Here is a 23,761-nt window from a genome sequence, read left to right on the forward strand (position 1 = left end):
GCTTGACCAGACGGAGGAAAGTCACCGCGAACAGATGAGACTCTTCGAGTTCACTCCGTACGAGTGATTTCATTGCCCTCCTTATTTTATGATTATTGTATTATTTTTTTTTTTTTTTCCGCGGTTGCGCCGAACTGATTCTTGATCAGCTTTCAGCCGCACGGTCAAGGATGATCGAAGGGTTCGCCCGTAGTGTCCGGTAAATCGAATAATCCATCAAACTGACCCAATCAAACGGCGATATTGAGATTAATATGCCGTACCGTCTGACTAGACGGGATCGAATAGGAATCACTGTGCTAAGCAGTGTGCACATTACACGTCGTTACATTTCACGGGAGAGTCGATGACGCAACGTCGAAATTCATGCACATCGTGTCTGATTGAACAACAAGCTCGTTCGCGATCGTCGGGAATTTTTCACTCTCTTCTACCGTCCCGAGGAAAAAAGTGAATGGAAAAAAAATGAACGGAAAGAGAAATCATTTCCTCCGATACAGAGGAGGTGACCCACCCCCTCCCCCCCTCTTTTTTTACTTATTTTTATCCTTACTGGATTAAATCTCCGAGATCGACCTTCGTCTGGACGCGGTTAGCGCGGAGCAACGCAGCTGGCTAAGAGTATTTCCTTGTACAGTAGAAGCCTGCTGCGTTTTAATCGGGTTCGATAATACCGGAAATGGAATTAAGAGTGATTTATACCGTTACTGACCAGCCAGGTCTGTACTACAAATTCAATTGACCTTCACCGGGTGATCGTTAACGGTAGTGTGATAAAAAAGAAAAAGAAAAAGAAAAAAGATAAAGAAAAAGAAAAAGGAAAAGAAAAAGGAAGTGCGTATCTAATCAACCTCGAAGAATTCGAAAGAATTAATAACAATTTAACGTCAACGAGTTTCTACGGGTGTTAGCGGCGCAACCGGGGCACAGGCGGCTTCACTCCGAACCGCGTTCGAATCGTAGGTGGGCAACCTCAAATAAAAAATATTGATTGATATAACGAATTTGAATTTTCCGATAACAAAGTCAACGTCAACCAGCTGCACGAAACTCGCCACGTTCTAATGGGCGGTAAAACGCAGCGCGACTCAACGCTAACGCTAACGCGAACGCGACGTTCGTTCGTTCGTTGGTTCGTTCTCCTCGTTGAGTCGCAATTATTTTCAACTTTGTGACGCGTTCGATCGGATAATTGTTCGACATTTTTCGGCGCGTTCGTCGATTCCTTAGCTCTCTTCCATTTTTTTTTTTTCTAATTTCGAATAGAAATTCGGCGTCTTTCACCGGCGCGCCTCACGATCCCCTCCGCTAATAATTTCAAACAGTAATTAACCCCGGGGCATATTTTAATTACCGCACCTAGCGGTTCGTTCCGTTTTATATATGTATATATGTATGTATACAACGCGAAGGCGGACGTTGTACACGTATAAAAAAAATAATCAGGGGTGGTGCTCCGCGACGCGGGTACGTACGATCGCACATAACGTTAGCGCCTTGCCAACCAGCTACTTAGCAAATGAAGCAAGCCCAGGTGCGTGGCTCGTGACTTTTCGTTTCGACACCCCCGCTCACCCCTAATTTTACGTGGCTAAGCAATAGCCGGTTGTTCTCCAGAGTAAAAGATTCTTAATGTGCGCTCGGCGACCGGAGACCGTAGCTGACCGTGGACACCCCCCCTCCCCCCCTTGTTGCGACTCGACTGTGTATCCAGATGACAGCCGCGCCCTTCCTTTCAAACAGTCACGCGAGTATCAGTTAAAGTCATCGTCGCATTCGTATACAACGAGTCCTTTTTATTCGGACGATCGTCGAATTCGATGAGAAAAATTCAACGGAGATATAATCCAGTCGTCGCGGACGCGGAATTCGCGTACCTCTTCGGGGTTTCGAAATCGTGAAAATCGAGCCGAGGCGCGAAGCGAGGGAGAGGGTTTGATATCTGCATTCAACGTCGTTACGAAGAAGCGAACGTTGGATTAAATAGAAATACATACTAGGGTGTGTCTAACCCAAGAGGGCACTAAATATCGCTTGACACGAAGTAAGAGGTGCGGTTTTGTGTCAGTTCTAGGTTTCAAGGGGGTAGAAGAAATTCATCCTTTTTTTTTTTCGTTTTTTTTTTTCGTTTTTTGTTTTATCTCTCATTTTCGAGTCACAGCTCGTATGCACACGTAATATACACGAAAATGCTCACGCTTTCGAAAACTCTACCGGGATATTGAATCGAGGCGCGAACCGATAAGATATTTCGTACAAAGAGATGACGTTAAAAAAATTAAAACGAAATAACGTTACGTACTCGACTGACCACCGCAGCGATTAATCGATCGCTCTTAACCGCTGAGATAATTGCACTTCTCCCCGTCTCTACGGATGTAAAGAACCTCAACGGTGGTATATAAAGTCTGGTGAAAAATGCTCGCCAATTATCGTTTCTGACAATGAGAACCGAGGTAACAAAAAGACGAGAAAAAAAAAAGAGAAGAGAAGAGAAGAAAATAAACGAATCGGCGACACTCCACATTTCTCATCGGATCTCTCAAGATGACGTCTCGTTCGACGGAATGAATTACACGTTTGACCCTGTTAATCTTTGGTATTCGATCGAACGGCATCGGCATTGACACAGTGTACGTATATACCGACGTACTAGAATATGTGTACTACACCCCAAATTCATTGTTTAGGGGTGAGGATTGAGGGGCGGAGGAGGAGAGGAGGGGGGGGGGGATATGGGTGGGAAACCGATCACGGAACGGGAATACAGACGCTATGGGCTATGAGGTCAGTGTGTCAGTCAGTCGGGTACATGGGGATCGGTTGATCGCCACCTGGCCATTGCCATTGCCATTGCCATTGGCATCGACGTTGGTTGTGGTGGTGCTCTACTCCCCTCTGATAACAGTTTTACGATCACCGTACCCCCTACCCCTTCAATTTTACCCCAATCCCCCAACGATTGGCGATACACCGAATGAAAACAACCCCTTCGATCATTTCGTATTATAATAAACTTGCAAAGTTAGTCAAATTGTAACACAGTTTTTTTATTTTTCTCCCTTTTTCCTTTTTCTTTTCTCCCTTTTTGATATATCGCGTAATTCCTTCCAGATTCCACCCTTGTGGAAATTTATCTCGCCAACGGATATACGAATACATAAAGATTGTCTGATAAAAAGTGAGAAAAAAAAAAAAAAAAAAAAGGAGAAAAAATTCCCCATAACCGCGCTATCAGACAACAACCGCAGGTTGAACACGTCACACATATATACGTACGGCTAATTGAACGATTTTAATTCCATCACGGTCAACCGCGGAGAAATTTTTTATTCGATTTGATTTGATTTTTTTTTTATTTTAAAAAAAAAAAAAATTTTTTTCACCCTCGCACCCTTCGATTATTACATGATCCCTATCGAAGCTTTTTCCTCAATTTCTCCACAAGTGACAGCTATATTCCTACAAATATCTTTTTCAATATACCCACACCCGCACGCGAGTCAATTAGCTGTACACGTTACTCGTGCGCAATTTTTTTTTTTCTGAAAACGAAAGATTTTTTTTTTTTTTTTTCTTTGCTTTTATTTCGACTTCGCCCCGCGAAGTTAAAAATACCCCTTACCACCCTCCCCCCTCCCCAACCCATCGCCGTAACAACCGATTCCCTGGGATTAAAATGCAATCAATAAGTGTCACGCTCCTACCCATTCTTTTTTTTTTTTTTGTTCATTACACGTACGTTTCGTTCTTTGGGTTTTTTTTTTTTTTCTTTCTTTTTTTGTTTCGTATCGTTTGTATATTTCTTATTTTACGATATTATAGGTAGCTTATAAGTTGTCTTTTTTTTTTTTCATCCTACACTAATATATACCGGGTAAAATTACACACGCGAATGAAAGAGGCGAGGGTCGGTAAGGAGGGCGAGGGGGGTGGTACAGATGGGCGTTTATTTCGCCGGGCAAATGGTCGCAATATTTAAGTGGTGTCACGCCAGCCGTGTCTCGATTAGCCGACGATATACATGCCTTCCTATAACCACCTCTTTTACCACCCGTTTTCAACCTGCACCCCCTCCCCCCCCCTCCCCCCCCCCCCGTGAGGTATATGTATATTATATTATGTACCCGATGATCACGTGCCTCTCGCAAAGCCGAAGCCAACGCCGTAGCTCTAGCTCGCGCGTCGTGGCTATCTGATAAGCCCCGACGTTCAATAATTCACGATGATTCCTTATTTACCCCACGAAAGGTTTAGCTTAGTTTTTTTTTTTTTTTTTATTCCTTTTCTTTCATTTTATTCTCCTTTACGTTCTACTTCTTTTTTAGTTTCAATATTTTTCGTTCGTTTTTTTCATCTTTTATTACCGACCCTCCGTGTTCTCAATCCTTGTAACTGCGGACTACATACGCCGACGACGCGTTCGACCAAATAAGCGATTTTTATACCTGGCCACCCCCGACGATATACCCGTACCGTACAGATTAAATCCACGGTGTCCTTTTTTTTTTTTTTTAGGATATTTCACCCCTCCTACCGCGATTTCAATCGTTTATTTTCGAATCTACCGTCGTTATTCGTTCGGATGTTCGATCGTTTTTGTTGTTTTTTTTTGTTGGATTTCGAAGATGTCGAGAGAAAAGGAATCGAGGTGAGGGAGGAAAAAAATGTGAGGATGTAAGCACGCGTAATACGTGGATGTGGGAGGGGGGGGAGCAGGGATGGGTCGGACTCGTGTGTGTACCGAGTTAAGTGAATGTGTAACACGCGTATCTTATACCTTATAACATACCCATCTACCTACTGCAGCTGTAGGCGCACCCTTTAATTAACTCGCTTACCCATTACGTCATTAACTCTCTCGCCGTATCTCTCTTCCTCTCTCCCCACCCCCCTCTCTCTCTCTCTCTCTCTCTCTCGCTCTCGGTCTCCTTCTCTCTCGGCGCGTACGGAATTACTTAGCCATTCTAATTCTAAAACCCTTTCTACGAAGCTCCGACCTCGTAAACGTAGTCAGATGTACCCCGTAGATACATGTGATACCCTTTCCTTTTTTTTCTCACAAGTTTTTTTTTTTGTTTTTCATCGTGAAAAATGACTCGACTCGACCGGCAGCGAGACTTAGAAATTAATAATCTTGACCGTGAAAAATATTATTCTCTTGCACGGACACGGGAAATCGTATAATTATACATCGGAGAAGGAAAAATTCGTCGGATACGTGGAAAATAACGAAGCTGTCATTCACTTTTGAAATGGCACGTCCTTAAGTGCTCGGTTGTTAGGTGTACAGTTAACTTCTACTAATGGGTTTTCCGGCACGCGTTTCTAACCGGCGGCGCCCAGAGCCCTTGAATTATGATCACCTGGATATATCATCCCCGGATAGGAATGAATGGGGTAACGGATCTTTCGGAGATGGCGGGGGATCGGGGGGAATCTAGTCCGAAGAACACGTTTCCTCGTTGCCTTTTCTTCATTTTTTATTCGTTCCTTGCGCTGCGCGGGGGAAGGAGGGAGGAGGGTGGGGGTGGAGAAAAATTAATTTCAATTACGGATCGTCGAGGAGACCGTTGGAACACCGTAACTGTATATCTACATGTTTGGAAAGATACGGCCAATCAAGTCTTACATGCAAACCCGAGGCGTCTCTGGCACTTATGGGTAAGAGGGGGGAGTGGAAGATCTCAATCAAGATAGGATTCGGAGAACAATGGTATCTTAGCCCGACCTTATCTACGGGACCATCTTTATCTCCGCAATAACATAGACGAGAGGGAGGCAAACGGGTGGTACGTATTCGTATCTGCGTTGGGGAAGGGCTGACTCTCCTTCCCAACCGCCGGGGATATGATAATCTATCCCCTGAAATTCCGAGGAGGTCAAGCTCGAGGAGCTCGGTTTCCTCCGGAATTAATCGTCCCGATTTCAGACGCGACAAAATCTGGATCGCCCGAAGACCGTTCGGTCTCGAATAACGAAAAATATTCCCTTCCGTTATCTCGCGTTTTTTTTTTTTTTTTTCTTCAAAAGCGAATAATATCCGTTGGCCGAGTCACGTTTCAAGAAACACACGTCACCCTTGTATTTCCGGCGTTGCATACGCGACTCACGGTGTTCTGCCCTTTAAATAATCTGCGTCCTCAACGTCTTCGTTACGGGTTGGTGACTTCGAAGAAGAAGAAAGAAAAAAACAAAGAAAAAATAAAAAAACCTCACGGGGAGGTGCGGAGTAATTTTCAGACGACCGTTTCTTCCCGCGCGTTTCCGACCCCCTACAGGTGCGGTAATATGGTAAAAGATTAGAAGGATGAGAATGAGGGAACCCCCCAATGTTATAGTACACTAAAGTATAACGCACGCAAGGTTCACCTTGGAAGGAACAGCCCGGCTGGGAAGGGAACTTTAACGGTTCGACGATTTTCTCAACGATCACTATCGCCGCACGCCACGTGCCATAAGGCGGCGGTCGAGTGTGGGCAGTGAAAACCGTTTACGACCTTCATATTCTTTTCTTTTTTTTTTTTTTTTTCGTCAGCTCTTTTTCTTGTTTTCCAGACCGCGTCGCATCCTGGACTGTACGGTGGACACCGACCAACGTACTTTTTCCGATCGGTGGGGGGGCGACATTTTTTCAACTCGTTTTTTTCTCCTCGTCTCAATTTTTTATGAATTTTTTTAGCTGCACGCCGCCGATTTTTTCTCTACCGTCCGATCGCCGGTTCTTTCGTTAGAACTTGGAATCGAAGGAACGAATTCATTCATCGACGAAGAGCACGAGTGTAGATTCTGGTTACGGGTTTGTACACGGCTGTAGCGGGTATACGTCGGTAGTCCGCTCTATTGGAATAGTCATAGCTGTTGCAGCGCAGTGCAGCAGCTATTACCGGAGTGATTGTCCGGCGGAAATCATTAAACTAAAATCTAACTACGTACGCCCTAATACAGTGATAGAGTTCACAAGCGGCTGTACTATCGACTACTCCGATCTCCGTATATAGTTGCATATATACCGACGGGCGAAGGGGGATAGGTAATACCTACAGTTAGAATCCCATATAATTCCTATACATCTACGACGTATACGCGATCCTATTATAATATCCACCGTGAAACAGATCGACCGAACCGTCCTCTGTTTCACGCTATTCTTTGCACCTGGAGCACCTTGATCGGCGAGACAATAAAAAAAAAGCTCGAACAAAAAAAAGGACGAGTAAAAAAAAAAAAAACAAATTAATTCGGGGAAAGGATTCGAGGGGGGTCAGGGGGGGTCCGATCCGTCTGGTGAATTCGGAATAGAATTTGCCCCGTTTGCGCCAGTGACACAGAGCTAGAGGTTGCCCGGCTGCCAGGATATTACGAGCGTTGAAATTCGACGGTACGTACGTACGTACGTACCGGTAGCGCGGCGGACACGGCGCGCGAAAAGTATTCGGAGTTTTATATCAGTTGAACCGGAAACTCAACTGGCTGGGTACTTCCTGGTAATAGAAAAAAATTCAAACAACTTCCACGGGCCCGACGACCGAGGTGCAGCGTCAGTTTCTGGTACCCGGTTAAACTGACGCTCGAAAAGGAAGTCATCGTAGTTGTTGGGAGATTATTTTTTCATTCGACGTTGACGTACGACCGATATCTGCGCTACGACTGGATCACCGAACTGAGTCGTCCGTCGTTGTCGTCGAGTGTCGCTATTTCATTCGTCAAAGGAAAGTGCGCCGAAGTCCTTTTACACGGGAGGGTTAACGAACGACCGTTTCCTTCGGATGAAACTGACATCGACAGAATTTTTTTTAATTACGAAACGATTCGTCGCTTATAATTCGAGCGGGATTGTTGAATCGCGTATTTCCCCATTTCAATTTTATAACAATTTTATATCCATGCGGAAAGCGGGCGCAGCTGTTGAGATGACTTATGCAGCCGGGTCAAACGATTCCTTTGAGCTCGTTTAATTACCCGCTCTATGCGATTGTCATATTGTTTTTCAGGGCTGATTCCGCTCTCCTAACAATGAAAAGTGCTTTCGTCGGCTGGTCGTTGAGTCCGATGGGATTTTCATAAAATCAAACGGGAAGAAATATCTTCCCCATTGTTCCCGATAATGTTGCGATAATTCGAAGGCTACGTTTCTTTTTTACCTCCTTTTTTTTTTTTTTTCTTTCTTTCTCTCCGCTGATAAAATTTCACCCCACTCGATACAGTCGATGGATCGAATGAAAAGAGCAAAATCATACAGCGGTGATCGTTTCAACGCAAATTCTTAATTAAGAACCGACCCTTGAGGTGCACAATCAACCCTTTAATTGAAGGCTATATCTTAGATCTGATATCCACGGACAAGGTTAGGTCGAATCAGGATGGGCTTATCCGAATCCCATCTCCAGAACCCGAAATTTCTGTTCAATATGATAATAATTAGAGTCTCCCGATTTTCAATCCGCTCCGAATTCCTCGATCGCCGTAAAAATTCAGCTGATGTATTCCACCCGCGCGTTTCATTTTCTCGTACAAAAGTTTCCCCCCCCTTTTTCTTTTATTGTTTTTTTTCACGGTCACTCCGGGGGTTGTATCAATATAAAACAATATCCCATGATATAATGATGGGTTATAAGTGTCTCAGGCGCCTATAATTGCGTAATATGGTCCGAGGGGTAAATCGTCGGCATATGGGGAGGGTATAAAATGTAGGTAAGAAGTTGGAGCGGCTTCGGACACCACATGTCAAGAAATCACCCTATGGGATATAATATAATATCCACGTAGGAATGAACTTCTTCTTTTTATTCCGAAATTGATACGGGGCAATTATCCTCTACGGCTGTTCGTCGTCGCAGGCATAGCTCACGGAGGCAACCCAATATACCTAAAATATATATGTATCTGAGGGTAAAGCGTGCTCGAGCGGAAAAGTATTTGTTCAAGGAAGTAAAACGCCCCTTCGGATATACCCACCGTGTAACCTCGTCGTTGTTTGAGATTATTAATTACGAGTCACCGACTATCGTAATTTCCATCATAAATACCTTCACCGATTATCTCAACAGTCGCAACGATCGAACGAAAATTTGAAACCACCTTCGTTGATCGAGTTTTTTTTTTTTTTTTTTTTTCTTCTTCGACTCGTTAAGTTTTTTCAAAGTGATAAAAAAAAACTCGTCATTTCCAAATCTAATCAAACTGCATTTTTCTTCCTACAATTATCGATGAAAATCGAATCTTGTTTAGAACCGTGCGAATCATGTGTTACAAACATTACCGTACATATCCGTACATACGTTCATGTACACGGAGGAGATATGTATACATATATACGCGTTACCTATGTACAGGGAGCACTCGATCAGCGACCCGCCGACGTATTTTTATCCTCGCATATACACTTTTTAAGGTCACTTGTTGCTTTTTTCGTTATGTTGGTGCGGTCACACACAATCCCGATCCCCCCAGCCCACCCCTCACCCCCCAACCCCCCGCTTTCCCTCGCCTACCCCTTCGCGCCGCGCAAGCTCGCACGTTCGAATGTGTGCACGGTATAGGTGAGTGCGGGGGGAGCGGATGTGTACGACGCACACGAATATGCGATCGCGAATAAAAACGTACCTATTCGCAGTTTCCCGACTGCGGAGCAAAGTATCGCGGAAGTATCCTTCGGAGGTTTCCCTTGTCACTGAAAACACGTTTTATTTATTCCAAGCTTTTTTTCTACCTCCGTTTTGGAAACTACCTTCGATTCTGTTGGGATTACATAGCGAGTTCGATTTGTTCCGGTTTTTCAGCGAAGAAAATGCGGATCGATGGAACGACGAAAGACGCGAGTCTTGAAATTTTTTCAGATTTTTGGTTCGCCGCGAAAGATAGAAAAAAAAAAAAGAAAAAAAATCTACGGTGGAACGAAATTCCTACCGATTGCAGTATAACGAAATCGGGAGCGATAGAAGCGGGGGGGAGGCGGGCACGGGGGATGAGATGGGGAGATACGGGGTGAATCGCGTTATTCGAGCAACAAGTGACCTCAAAAATTGCCGGTATATGAAAATGCCAGGCGTTGATCGAGAGCTGGACTCTCCGCGAGTTAGCTATAACCCCGTTTTTCTCATCTCCTCTTCCCCTTCCTTCACCGGGCAGCTGACCACGTGTTACTGAAAAAAAAAACGTTCGGGGGCGAGAAAAAAGAACGGAATAAATACCGGGATGGATATCTCGTATCGGGAGAACGACGGGGTGAGCTGACGTTAAAAAAAACTACTGCTGCAAACCGACCGCGCGCCGGTCCCGCTAAAATCCGCAAGTCACCAGGAGATAGCCCCGATGTATTGACCATTGACCACCCCTTATTCCAAATATGACGTCATACAAAAGACCGAGGGGTTGCTCCGACCGAAGGTTTTCCAGGGATCTCTGACGTCCACAAAAGTCCGAAGGCTGCAGGGATGATTGATTCGGGTGGGGGATGAGGGAAAAAAAAATGCTCAAAGACCGGAAGAAACAATCCCAAGAAAAGGTGCGACAGAAAAATAGATGGGGGGGGAGGGAAAAATTTTTTGGAAAAATTCTTTCATCCCTTAATTAGAGAGTCGTCGGGACGACGGAGGGGGGGATCTCTACGTCGTTTCGGAGCGACAGTTGGAAGGTCGGAGGACGTTGCGTCGGAGGGAGTTTGAGAATTGTGGGTTGAGGGTTGATATCGGTCCGAGAATGGGGAGGTAAGGGTTGAGATTTTCCCCTCCTCCAAGTTAGTACCGTCGTTCGCCGCCTAAGCAAGAGTTCGCCACTGTCCGGCAACCCTTTCACCGACACAGGCTCACTCTCAACCCCTTAGTAAACACGTACGAGTTATAACGCGACCCATCCCCCCCCCCCACCCACCCCCACCACCGACAAGCGAGGGTGATTTTTCTTTGGGGCACAAAACCCCACCAACACTGCCAACCGCATCCACGACACAACCTTACGCTCCGTCTCACTCGTCTCACAAACACAGATAAACCGCGAGGAGTTTCCACTATCCCTCTCCCTCTCCGTAAACGTAGGGGGTCGAAAAGCTTCCTTGTCCACACGTGAGCGTCTTTCTCGCTCTTTCTACTTTGGCTGTTTATAATTTTCGCGCATGACCGCAACGAGATGATATTTGCATATGTCATGAAAAATAACGAAAAGCTCTTCCCTTCCGAATGCAATTCGCTGCGCGTGTGTCGTCGAGGTTTACTTTTTAATCTTTTACCTTGTTTATTTATTTTTGTTGTTTTTTTTTTTTTATTTTTCTCTTCGAAAATTCCTACCGATAAAACCTTTGTCGTAAAATTACTTCGAGTATCGTTTACACAGTTTCTACATATATTTACAGAGCTTTAGAAAAAATATCTACGGCAGCAATAGCGCGCTACGTATAATACTCTAGCGGCTAGAAGTCGACGACGTTACAAATGCAGCTTGCATATCACGAGTTTTACAGAAAAAAACAAAGAAAAAAAAAAAAAAAAAGTAGAAGAGAAAAGGAAAAGTAAAGTTTTCCCGCACGCCTCCAACTTTTTTATGAATAAAGTTTCATTGAATAGCCTTGTATACATACTTTCATATATCGTACACACATAACTACGTACTAATTTTTATTATTTTTTAAATTTTTTTCTCCTTTTTCCGTTACCGCCGGTATACGTATATGGTACAAGTAAAGTAGCTCCATGGGAATTGAAAGTAGCTCTATTGTAAAGAAATAAATAGAATAGAGAATACAACGAACGAGAGACTCGGATGCTACAGGAAGAAAAGGTATAAGAGAAAATGCGCGGATGTCGAATAAAGTCGAAAATTAGTTATATTCGTCATGATAGAACCGTGAGAAAATTAAACAGCGTAGAATAAAAAGGAAAAGAAAAAAAAACGAACAAACAAGATGAGGTAAAATGTTATTTCCCGTTCGGTTTTCCAGCCTTATTACGGCCTACTCCGTTAAACCCCGATATCTCGCTCATAACTTTTCTCTCTTTTACTCTCGAATTGTGTTGTATATCAGGGTAGCTATACCGCATGAGAATTCGTTCGTTCGTTCGTTCGTTCGTTCGTGCGAGCAAGCGGTGGCGTTGGTGGCGGTAGCGAGGGGTGGTTTTTCGTTACAGGTGGTCACAATAATAAGCGACCGTGAAAAAAGCTCTCACTCGACAACGTGTGGAGCGTATTTTTTTGTCCCCCTTTTTTTTGTTTTTTTTTTCTCCAATTTCCATTTTTTTCGTTCCGTTATTTTTGTCGATTGTTTGTTTTTCATCGGAATAGTCAGGTGTGTGCCGCGTTGCGTTGAGGAGAGAAAAGTATTATTTGCGGTGTATCGGTGTCGTTGAAAAACCCCTCCGACCCCCGATCGCGGAGCTTGCGGGGAATTTGAAATTTTCTATCCACCCCCCTCCTTCTCTCCGTCAACTTTTACCCGACGTACCGCGCGGTGATTCCGACGAGTTTTTGTCACCGACGAGAATTTCCTAGAACTCCTGCTCCTGTTCGGGTGCGACAATTTTTCCAGTTTTTTTTCCCAATCCTTGATTGAGATAAAACTCTTAGAAAAAACGACATTCGATCCTTGACCACGAACGCGTATCGTACGTACACACGTACGTGGTTCGAATACGCGAGATTCGTGGCTCTCGGTAGAAACCCTTATCGCGGGTTTGTGTGCCCCTGTACGTATACGCCGAACAGTTTGGAGTTCGTCCTTGTCGGATCTCACGTATACGTGTACACGTACCACGTGAGGCAGGACACTCGTAGACGTATCCCTCCCGTAGGAGCAGGGAGGAGCAGGCCGGGGGGGGGTTGTTCGAGGACCGAAGGGGACGGAGCGGAAGGTGGAGGGTAAGAATGGCGCGAGGTGGATTTTCGGGAAAGTAGGGAGAGCTTACGTGTGAAAATATCGCGACGATCGTACTCTCTCGTTATTCAGCCCTATCTCCCTCCCTCTCGTCTCGGAGTCGCAAGCTCACCCCCTACCCTTCCGTCTTTCTCGCTCCGTTCTCCGCGTAGGGGCGCAAGTTTTCCGAGGTCCGCGGCTCCTCCGTTCGCGGCGCCACTGTATGGGGGCCAGGGAGAAACGGACCTTTGGCGCGTGGTTGCCGTTACAGCTTCCGCGATCTCCTACGCCTACGCGCCAGCCAGCCACTGCCAGCAAACGCGACGCGCGAGTGAGCGAACGATAGTGAGGAGGAGCAGTACCAGTGGCCCTGTGCGCTTGCAAACCCGTCAAGTCTCCCGTGCACGAGGCAGAGAGTCACGGCACTGCCCCCGCAACAACAACCACCTGCCTAATCAAGTGCATCGCAGCCGGCTCCGGATAAGAGCTAGTTTTCTTATTATTTTCATTCCGTTTCATTTTTTCGTTCTCACCCTCGTCTTTCTATTCCCGTTACCTTGGAATTGAAGTAAGGAAAACGTCCGAATCAAAAAAAGAAAAGAAAAAAAAAAAACAACCCCTCGACAAGAAACATAAGAATACCAAATGAATAACAATTCGATATACTTCTACAAGCTATATAATTACTCCCAGGAACAAAAGGTAAGTTTGATAATATCGAAACCAAAAACAAAAAAAAAAAACAAAGTCTAAGGAAATCCAAAATTATTTTTCATTTTTCACTCCTTCTCCCATCGTCCACCTCCTTCGCAAGTAAATTGAGGAAAACAGAAAATTCACACATCTTCTCTTTTCGTATTTATCGCTGTGAGCTTTATTTTTTTTTTCACGCACCTTCCGCATCGAAAGAATTCTGTTTTTTTTTTTTTGCTATCTTCTTCTACGAGTGTGATGGTGATTGAGAAGAAGAAAAAAAAAATAGCTGTTTCGTTTTTGACGTGCCTTTCTGCATATATGAATCCAATTACTCGACACATATTTTTCTAAGTTCGATTCAAACCCCCGACTTATAACGGGGATTTTAAACGATGGTGTGTTTCATTGAATCGACGTAAGATAAAATGATAAAGTGAACAGTTTGGTTGTTTAAACGATGGGAAGAAGAGGAACTCCAACGAGTGATTAATTTGAGACGATCAGAAAATGACGATACTACGTATGTGAAATCCAACGAACGGAATCAATGAAAAGGTGCAGCGCAAGGACTGTGAAATTTGACGATAAAAATTGCCGAGAATAACGAAGCAAAAAAACTGACAGTGAACTACGGTAATACGCGTGAAACAACGATCAACCCCCAAGTCCTCACTAGTCGAACCCCTTCAAAATCCTCCCAATTTTTCTCCGATTGACTGAGACGTCGAGAATTTGAGTTATAAAAATCGAACGTAGAACCGCAATACATCATGTGCAAATCCGACGAGTGTTGATATTTTTGAATCTAAACTCGCGCGTGAATTTAAAAAAAACAATCTCTCACCGAATTTCACCATAAAGTTAATCGACGAAGTATAATAATTTCTGAATTAAAATTATTGCATGAACGAGGAACGCTAGAAATAGAAGAAACTAAAAAAATAAATAAATGGATAAACAGTAACCATAATATTGGGTGACAAGACGCGCGAGCGCCTGAGGAAAACCGCCGCGAAGCAGCGAACGTCTCAAAGCTAGTAGTAAGACGCGGTGCACGTCAGACGTACGGAGCTGTCAGACATTTAAGTAGTAAAAGTAGTCAGCCAGCCGCGCGGCACGCGGAGCGGCCCGCCGAGTGCCGTCGGGCAACGAGCGCGTTCTCCTTAATTCGTTCGCCCGATCAGAGAAGCGCGTTTCACTTGACTAAAATTAACTGACGATTAGCGTTGTTTAAAAAATAACGCTTTTTCTCTTCGACAAAAGCGAAGCAAAATTTCAAACACTCGTTCGCGAGAAAATACGACGTACGTACGTCGTGCTATTCGTGTGAATGAATGAAAATGACGTAAAAAGTGCGAGTTGTCGGTTCTTTCGAGTTTTTCTTCTTCTTCTTCTTTTCACTTATCAATTTCAATCTCTTCGTCATTTTGAGTGATCTTTGTGCGAGCGTCCGAGTGCTCCAGTTCCGAGTCGTGGTACCTACACCGCGTTGTCCGTAGAGCCCGCGTGGTCAGTGACCACAAAATCAATCGATAATGAGATCGTATAAATAGATGATAATCGAATAAATACGGCTATAATTAGATACTATGCCGTAGCGTTTATTATCGTACACTGTACACAGTGTGTACGTACACGTATTAGCCACGGAGTCGAGGAAAAAGGGGGCGAAAAAGAGGAGTGGGAGGGGGTTGGAATAAGTATAAACAATTTAGCTGGGGTGGGGATCACGAGTGCCGGGTTCGACGATTAAATTTGTATAAATATAAAACGTTTAATTCGACGTGCGCAACGATCGGACGAAGCGGTATATAATTGAATGTCGTACGAACAATTAAACCGAATGGAATTTATATTTGTTGCTATTGCGCGGAGGCGCGATAAATCCTTCAAGAGATCTTCGGTGAAACTTATGAATAAACGAGGTCGATGGGTCGCTCCTCGTAATAACACGTCGCTGACCTTTGAATCGAAATTAACAAATCTACAATGAACGAACGAATGAATTGATGATAGTGTAACTCTCTCGATAATGTCCTTGAAAAATTTGAAATCGTTCGAGCAGAAATATCGCGTGCAACGGAAAAGCAGTAGCAGCAGCAGCAGGTTTTAGTCTGGTAGTAATCGACACACTCGGCCCTCGGGGTGGTCCTTTGTAAAGCGAATATAATTTTCGAGGGTGTTCAGTTAAGGGTGTAAAAACAGCGAACGCCGAAACCGCCGCTCGTCGTACGTACGTATCATAATTATCATGTTATTTATAAAAAAAAAAATATATTTTTTTCAACAAAAATTCACTTCGGAGCGGCGATTCGATCGGGAGTAAAGAATATCACGTGTCCCGTACGGTTCCGACTGTCCGAATCAAAGTTTGGAAAATATTCTTAGATCTAGGCGCCGAAACACTTAACATATTTCGTCATGGAGGGTGGTGCGAATATATCGGTCTGATACAACCGCGAAGATGATCGAAGAATCGCGAAAAAAAACGGAAAAAAATTCGACCGCGTAAAACTTCGGTAGAAAAATCCAAGATTCTGGCAAAGAATAGGGAATATGTGTTGACCGGATGGTCAAGGGTGGGAAACAGAATTTGGCGAGGGAAGGTAGACTGGCAGGAGGTGGTCAGAAGGGATTTTCTTAGTCTGGGGTCGGAGTGCACGGAGTTAGTCGAAGGGGATCGACTAGAAAACCTGATTGAAAAAACCTGAGGAGAGAAAAAAGAAAAAAAAAAAGAATTCCCCCCGCGAATTTTCATGTTTTTATCTCAAGACGTGACGCGTCGAAGGGGTTGAAGTACGGAGCGGGAGAGAATTTGATATAAGGGTGGGTTATTCCCCCCACTCTGGGCCGATTTTCCCTCCCTGTGACGTCGTACACACGTATACGTGTGTACGAGTTAGGAGAGAACTCAGAAGCTCGCGGGTAGTTTGAGTTGCAGCAGTTTTCTGGTGGGGGGCGAGGGGGTGGCTGTAGAAATTCAGGCAGTCAAGGGGTAGTAGCTGACTCGCGCGCGTCGGCGGTAGCGCTGTCGGTGACTGAGGCTCTGTATGAAAATCCCCACCCCCCCCCCCCCCCCCTGCCCCGCTCAGTTTGAGAAGGGATGGAAATAGGAAGGGGTTGTTTCTCTTTCGGTATCGCGTAGAGGGTTGCGAATAGGTGGGGATAAGACTACCCCCCCCCCCCCTCGTTGAGTGATCGCGGAGTCTGCGCGTTCGCAACGTAACAGTTGAAAGCGTAGGTGGAAGTGGAGGTAGACGTAGAGGTGGAATTGGAGGTGGCTAAGGGTTGCTTCGCGGGCAAACTCTGCGGGGAAGCTGCGGGGAGTTAAAGTTAGGGTAGAGCGAGGAGAGGGAGAGGGATGATTTTCAAAGTGTGTACGTATGGGGTGGGAATGACGAGGGGGATTTCGAGGGGGGTAGGAGCGGAGGGAATCCCTGACTAACTGTAGGGTTAGGGTGGTCTTCAGGTCTGTCAGTAGCGAAGCGGCGGCCTTATCATACGGAGGTGCTGGCTGACCAGCGCGGCGCTCCACCACGTCACTTAAGACGCGTTCCTTACAATAACCCTATACACATATATAGATCAAAACCGGACGGACCGGGACGGACGTTAAGACAGACGCGAGCATATAACGTAATAATATATATATATATATATATCGAGCACCCCTAATTAACAATATATATTATAATCGGATGCTGGATATGTAATAAATATAGGTACATTATACATATATATATACGCATCTTAAATATTTTCATCAATTATCGTCGTTTTCGTCATTAATCGTCATCGTCGTCGTCGCTGTGTTTTTAAAAATCGGTTTTATACATCCACGCGTCGGTTCAAAAGTTTATATCCGCATGTCATCGCGTTTGTTAACAAAACAAAAACAATATAGCAAAAGAAGAGAAAACAAAGATCCAACGACAACAACAACAGTAATAAAACCAACAAAGGAACGAACGAAAATATTTATAAACAACTGACATCATCCCCTTCCAACCGACAACCCTCTGTCGTGAAACCGAATGAACTCTACTGCTGCTGCACTCACCTTGAATTAATTCACAATATTAAATTCGAATAAAAGTTTTAATCGTAAAGAACTGGAGAACAAAACTTACTGTGTGTAATTGTAAAATTTATCATACGTAACTGTAAAATATTATTACAAGGAAAAAAAAAACGAAGACGACGTCGACGAAGAAACACGAAGAAGTTACGGTAGAGATTAAAACTGTCGTCTCAATTTTGGGAAGGAAAGAAATCAGAAGTTTTTGAAAAGTGTAAAAATTTGAACAAATCAAAGTAAATTTAAACGAAGAAATACGATAAAATTAATTTCTAAAAAAAATTGAATACAAAAAAAAAATCAATTTTTCTAAACGATCGTCTTTCGATCATATATTGTACAATAAATTTCCGCGCGTACGGACATTTTCGGCCTTTTTAAAACGAAGAGAATTATTGACAAAGAGAAAAAGAATAAGAAAAATATTATTAACGATAACAATAGTTTGAATATTAATGATAATACTAATCTTAATGATAATAATTACATTGAATATATCAACATTAACAAATAATAATTGTAATAACGTTAGTTGATAAGAATAAGAAGAGGAAGAAAAAGAGGGCAAACTTTTCTAAATCATAAATGACACGTAATAACCTGCAGTTTGGATTCATACTACAGTGGTGATACGGAATAAAATATGAAATCGTGGGATTGGTTTCCGAATCATTCTGAACAATTCGAGGCAATTGTCGATGAAGAGACCGCGATCCGTCTACTCGGTATGGACTTGCCGCGTGAAAATTATCAGTGATGATCGCATCAAATAATTGATATATAACATACATAGGAATAATAATAATATACGTAATAACAATAGTAATAACAATAATAACAATAATATACGTAATAACATATGAACACAAACCGACGATACACATAATTAGATTAAACGAATTTTAAAAAAATTTTCTTTCCCGGTTTATTAGCGATGTAGTTTTTTGGGGGACATAGTGCGAAAAACTGTTACACATCATTGTCCGTACAATTGAACATACAGCCACAGATTTGCGAATGAATGAATAACAACAACAGTAATAATAATAATAATAACAATAATGACAGCAAAGATTAAAAAACTATATATCAATAGATCACGTATTGGTGCTTTTTAGTTATTTAGTTTAATTTTCTATTAGTTTAGTTCCAATCGATCGTTTGATTTGTATATTTTCATTAATACGCATATTATATCAGAATTATCATATTTAAGGGGATATATTCTGTGTTACACGCGACTAGCTGATGAACTTTTAAAACAACTTTAACGACGATAAAGAAACAAAAGAAAAAAAGAAAAAAAAAGGAAAGCTTGAAAAGCTTAGCCGATTAGAGTTTTGTGTCACACGTGCTCTTGGATAACGTATTTAACCGACTTTCGATAAGGTAATGTTCCGTGTTCCCCTAATTTATAACGTAACATTATACGATTTCAATCCATACAATGCTTTTTATATGGAAGGAAGAGAAAACCGAAAAAAACCGAACCTGTTCCAGGATCTTGATTTTTTTGTTTTTTTTTTTGCAATATTTTTCGTGACACGTGAGCATGACATGACACATGATTATTGTTATTGTTGTGATTATTATTATTATTATTATTGTTACCGTCATCATTATTATTATTTGTGTAATTATGTTATTGTATTATTACGAAAGATTATTTTTGTTATATCCTTATTGAAATACAAATTATTTTCTTTCTTGTGTTTGGTTATAATTTTTATCCCCTCATGTATCATCGCTGAAGGTATCCTGCATCAGTTTCACGAATATTTCGAACTGATTTATGTATTTTGATGAATTTAATTGTCTGAAATTCTAAAGTGAAAAAAAAAGGAGAAAAATTTTCGTACATAAATGTACCTACAGCAAGTAATCCAACAATATCTTCTTTTTTTTTCATTTGATTTTATTTATCTCGTGTAGAGATGTTTGCCGAATGGCAAACGCGATCTTCGATAATATAGGAAGCAAAACGTTCAAAATTTGCTTAGCTGCACCGTCGGAAAGTGCGAATTAATTGACTTCGGTAACTGAAAAGTCAACGAAGTGCGCTCTAACATTACTAACAGTTATCAAAATTGAACGATAACCGACGATCTTCTCCTTCCGATTGTAGTTTTGAAATTTTGCAAGACAAAAAGCGTGCGGTGCATTCATGGGGTGGCATATATATCGACGCTGTAATTTGGGGTATAAAGAAAATTGTGGAAGGAGTTTACATATGCGGTTCACTGACCCTATCAGCTATACTGCAGGAATCGGTGTTGTGCATATACGTATATATACATGCATATATACATACTATGACTGTATATACGTACACACACATATACGCAAAGCTTGTTGTGTCGAACAATAGGGGCGAACCAACAGCAGCAATAGCAGTAGCAGTAGCAGATGCACCGCTATACCAGTACGGTAGTTTTGAGTACCGGCGTTATCAACATCTGCGGTTTTTATTTTATTTTTTTTTTTTTTTTCTTTTTCAACTTTCTTCATAATCTACGCCGCATGATCCGTAAATACATTTAATACGCATATTCGTCGTACCGCGAATGGTTTATCTCCGGCTGATAGAAAATAAGAAGAAGATGAAACGAACAAGTGTAGAATTATAATTTCTTCGACTCTAACGAACGGCGAGAGCTCGAATTCGGATAGTTTTTTTTTTTTTTTTCTTTTTTATCGAACGACGACCGTGGAAAAGAAAACGTCCAATTTTCGTCAACTTGTACGTACCTATACGGACTATGTATTACGTGGGATACGGTAGTGTAGGAGAACTCGGGACATGACGGGTACGCTAAGGGGTGTGTACGTATATCTTAATTAATTTTCTCTACAAAGTAATTTGGGAAGAGATCCAGACGGATAAGACTCTAAATCTGAAATAGAATTAGAAAACTTTTGAGACGAAATTTCTACCGCGGGATGAATACCACGTCGGGAACATATACGCGCGCGCATTCGGGAACCCGGGGATCATTTTAACCGAATTATTTTCAGAACCGCTTTACTTAATTTACAACTCGGCATTATCTTGTTGGGAAGTTTATCGCGTACCCGCGACTAGAATCGTCTAGGATTGTCGCGTCAGATGAGAGAAGAGGGAAAAGTGAAAGAAAAAAAAAAATTAAACAAAGTTGACCCGGTATACCGCGACGAGCTGGAGAAACGAAACGAAAAAAAACAAAAAGAGAAAGAAAGAAAGAATTCATGAGATATGGTATGCAAATATACCATAGGTATATACAGTACGTTACGTAGGGGGATGATTTCAACTACATTTGTTTCCAAAGTTCGGCGGTATACGCTAGCTCGTAAAGATGATCGAGTGGTTCCTTGGTGTAAAAACCCAAAGATCATAAAAATTTTTACCCCAACACACGCCACGCGGTTTCGCCCCTATTTCGCGACATTGCCGCGGTTACGTCCAGATTTTGATACGCCGCGACTTTGTCTCGCGTCATTTTTTTTCGTTCGTTTGGCTATTTTTATTCTTATTTTTTTTTTTTTCTTTCAAATCTATTTATAGAACTTCTTTTTTCCCCCCCGGCTACTCGGCGAACGGCTTATTACATAATTGCGGTCTTATTTCGGAGCGGCTGCGGCGGGGACGGGTCACGTTTTTAGCGTGTAAATGGTGTAACGTGTACCGGTGGGTGTCGTAGGTACGCCGCCGGCGGCGAGGTTCTCGAGCTCGTCAAGTTTAACAATCCGAAACTCGGTTGATCCTTGAAACAACAGCTATTTGGGCGGAAACCAACCTTCTTGTACTTGCCAAGACAGAAGACATAACGGTAGCCAGTTTTAGAGCTTAATTTCGTTGAGAGCGCCAACAACGAAAGACGACGACGACTGCCGCTTTATATACCAACCCCATTACACGCGGTACACTAGTTTCAGTGTGTAATTATATTAGTTTAATTGTACGCTCGCCGCGTAGGTACGCCGGGAACGGTAAAAACTTTCTCGCAAGACGAATCGGTTTTCGTTTTTCCATTTTTTTTCATTCATCGCGAATCAAAGATCGGATCGATCGCCGAGCATGAATAGCGAACATCACACCCACTCGATGAAACGATAGGTACATACATACGTATAATGTGGATTAACGCGAAATATTAAATTCGCATATACGTACGCGATGCGTGCGATGATTCGTTAACCGATTGAAACGAACGCGTGGATTTCGTCGGTTCCCTGTCGGTTTTTTTTTTTTTTGATCCTTTTCTTTTAATTCATTCGTTTCTTTTTTTTTACGCTCAGGACGCGTAATGACGTGTACGTGAATATATGGGGTAATACCTTTGAAACGCGACGAACCTTTTACGTCACGGATGTACTGCTATTGGTAATTGATCGTATAAGGGTAACGGTAAAACCAAAAACGATTTACTCAATCGTTAATTCGAACCCTAACACATGAGCTTCTGTTGTTTCTCTTCCGTTTTTTTTTTTCAAAGTGTCGAGAGCACCAAAGTGCGTAATAAAGATTAAAAGAGATTGTAAGAAAAACGTTAGAAACGAAAGAGACAGATCGATTCACATGAATCACAGTTATCTGTCCAGTTCGGTTGAAAAAAATTCCTGTTTTTTTTTTTTTTTTTATCTCAAGATTTTGACTAATTTGAAAGAAATAAAATTCTCGCAACGTTCGGGGTTCTTAATGACCGTTGTTTTTAATTACAGAAATAAAACGTATATGAAGCCGTAACAGGGAGAGCCGGCTGGTGCGCACAAGAGGATAAACGAAGGTAAGAACATTAGTTTGAAGATATTGATTGTGAGAGTTTCAAGTTGTCAGCTGTGATCAGGGGATCTTTAGCCCAAGTTTCTGACGGTCGGGATGTAAAGAAGGTAGAAAGTGGAAGAAACGAATTATTCGATCGGGTTACGGGGCGTTTCGGGTATACATATAGTAAAGTTGAACTTGAAGTTTACCGGTTAAGGTGGTGGGCGTTGCAGGGATGCGCACTGGTTGTTAACGACAGTTTGAGAAATGTTATATTCGTCAGGTCAGAACGCGGGTTAATCGCATCATCTTAGACAGATGTCGATGTTACCCTCGAACTTCGGACATTAGTCCTACGATCAAACAGGTTATCACTAATCATTCCGATGCAAACAAGACTTGTAACCGTCATCTAATCCCCGATAACCAAAGTATATATATATATATATACATATATATACGTATATACGAACTATTCGCGGGGCGAGAACGAGTGCGTGATATATTTTTTGTACGATTCTTTTTTCTTCATAAATAATATAATTGCGGAGTAAATACGAAGGAGACGTCGAGAAGCTTGGGTGGGGGGGGGGGAGGCAAAAAAAAAAAAAAAGGAGGAAAAGAAGAGCCGAATGAAAAATGAATAAAAGAATATTCCCTTGACATCACTTCCTCCTTTCTGCGCGGTATCATCTCGGCGGAAAACACAAAGAGATGAAAACAATTAAGTATAGAAGAGATGAGAGAGAGAGAGAGAGAGAGAGGGAGGGAGGGAGAGAGGCAGAGCGAGAAGCGACGAACGGAGAGAGAGGGAATTCGTTCCCTTGCATGATAATGCGTTGTAACCTCCGCACGTTACTCCGCGAGTAAAATGATACAGAGTGAAGGAGGGACAGCGTAACATCGCAGGGATCGCGGTATAAGAGGTGGGGAAGAAACGGGAGGAACGGTAGAACTGGGGGGGGGGGGATCGAAGGGGGTGAGCGCCGCTGAGTTCTTACTTTACATTCCTTTGTGTATTCTCCACTTTTCGTCTCTCGGTTTCCTCCTGTCCTCCTCATCCCTCCGGTTTTCGCGCATCTCCTAGCCAGCGCGCGACTCCTCGCCTTCCTTCTCCGTCTCCCGCCCCCCGCCCCCGTCTTTCCGTTTCTCTGTTTCAACCCCCTTCCCAGCTATACCTATACACCCGTACCCACGCCTCACTTTAAGCCTGAACTAACGCCCCGCGCGGTTTTAATGTACTTGTGTACTCGAGATCTCTACCAACACTCATCCGTAAAGACACGTGTGATTGCTCCGTGCCGTTAGGTGTGTAGTACTTGTACGTACCTTTGCCGGTGACGCCGCTCCGCCGTCTCTCTCCTATCTTCTCTCCTACAGCTTCGCGTTTGACTCCCCC

The 23,761-nt window shown here is 42.9% G+C and overlaps 1 protein-coding gene across 3 annotated transcripts in view; it reads left to right on the forward strand.

Annotated features, from left to right (window-relative positions):
• The first annotated feature begins 13,111 nt into the window (after positions 1-13,111).
• Positions 13,112-23,761, forward strand: part of LOC105690283 (homeobox protein prospero) — an 85,444-nt gene continuing 74,794 nt past the window's right edge. The window contains exons 1-2 of one of the 3 annotated variants that reach the window (XM_012407958.3): positions 13,112-13,546; positions 22,320-22,384. The gene's annotated coding sequence lies outside the window, so the exon portion shown is untranslated. Of the gene's footprint in view, positions 13,547-17,310; positions 19,008-22,319; positions 22,385-23,761 lie in introns of those variants that run through there. The other 2 variants (XM_012407968.3, XM_020854319.2) reach the window with 2 other exon arrangements.

The sequence above is a fragment of the Athalia rosae genome, chromosome 3, assembly GCF_917208135.1.
Source record: "Athalia rosae chromosome 3, iyAthRosa1.1, whole genome shotgun sequence".
Taxonomy (NCBI): Eukaryota; Metazoa; Arthropoda; class Insecta; order Hymenoptera; family Athaliidae; genus Athalia; species Athalia rosae.